The sequence below is a fragment of the Octopus bimaculoides genome, chromosome 11, assembly GCF_001194135.2.
Source record: "Octopus bimaculoides isolate UCB-OBI-ISO-001 chromosome 11, ASM119413v2, whole genome shotgun sequence".
In the NCBI taxonomy this organism is placed as follows: Eukaryota; Metazoa; Mollusca; class Cephalopoda; order Octopoda; family Octopodidae; genus Octopus; species Octopus bimaculoides.
Window position 1 is genome coordinate 65,802,140 of NC_068991.1, and position 1,557 is coordinate 65,803,696.

The following is a 1,557-nucleotide window of genomic DNA, read 5'->3' on the forward strand; positions in this document are numbered from 1 at the left end:
TATATATATGCTACGTCCCCTCCCTTTTGGTTACCTCCTCCCCACCTCTCAGAACTACCATTTTTCATCTTCTCTACCTACAATTTCCACCAATCACCTTGCTGCGGCTTCAATCATTGCTCTCTCATCTCTACTGTATGCCATCCTTAACTGCTATCACACTCAATTCCCTCATATATCTACCATAACCCCCCCCCCCCGACACATATCCTGAATCACACCTATTTCTCACCATCACTTGTTATAGTCATCTCTACTCCATCTCTAACTTCCTCTTCTCTTATGAAACTTCTTTCTCTATCCCCCATCTGTCCACTCACTTTGTCCAATTCTCTGTACCACTTATATTCACCTTGCATTATACCGTGAGAGTATGTCCCAACACCACCACCACCACCACCAACTCTGTCACCAGATAACTTGCAAGACAAAGATCCCTTGTCTAGGACAGGGAGTACAATTGAGGGAGGTTGCTTTGTGCCAGTCGAGAGGTCAAAGTGGATAGAGATAGCTGTCTTGCTGTAGAGGAGATGCATGGCTATCCTAGTCGGAAAGAGACAAACAGAGTTAAAGTTAGGGTTAGTGTAAAAGGCATCCTGTAGATTCTGTAAAGTGGTTGGCATTAGGAAAGGCATCCAGCCATAGACATCATGCCAAAGCAGACAGTAGAGCTTGTTGCAGCTCTCTAGTTTGCCAGCTTCTGTCAAACCGTTCAACCCTTGCCAGCACGGACGTGGTGATAATGTTTGCGTGTGCGTCCTTATTTTGACATTGCACAATAGTTGTAAACGAATAAGACTGTCATGCAGTACATGGTATTTGGTACCAGTCAGATACTGGATCAATTTAATCAAATAAAGGTATAGCTGGTCAAAATACTTGACAGGTGCATTATTTTATTGACCTTGAAGGATGAAAGGTAAAGCTGACTGCAGCAGGATCTGAATTGGAGATAAATTTCAGATCGTTAAACCAGTAAATCAAATATCTTGTAAGTTAAGTCCCTTCCATCTTTAACACATCTAGGTTCTCTCCCTTACTTCGTTTGTGTCACTAAGGTCGACCATCACTAATCTGGTAAGGTTGGGATCCGGTAGGCGTTTTAGTGGCGGATTTTTTGAGCGTGTGAAGGAGCAAAAATTGTAATTGTACTGTATTAATGAGGCGTGGATGGAGTACCGCATTAAAGAGTTTAGTCTAGCAAATTTGACCCCAGCGCTTACTTGGTCTATTAGCCTCTTTTACCAAACCACTAAGTCATAGGGACATAAGCCAATACTATGTGAGTGGTTGATGAGATGCAAACCTAAAGATATATACATATATATATATATATGTATATATATATGTATATATATTTGTTTTGCAAGATTTTTGATGTGAAATCGTGTGTTGAAACAGATGTTGTACTTGGGGATGGTCATAAATAAGATTAAGACTAATGTAATATAAAGCTGAAGCAAATTATCACCAAATATACAGTGCGTGTGTTTTTATTGGCTAAACTGGCAATATGACCATCCCCAAGTACAACAATATATATATATGTATATGTAT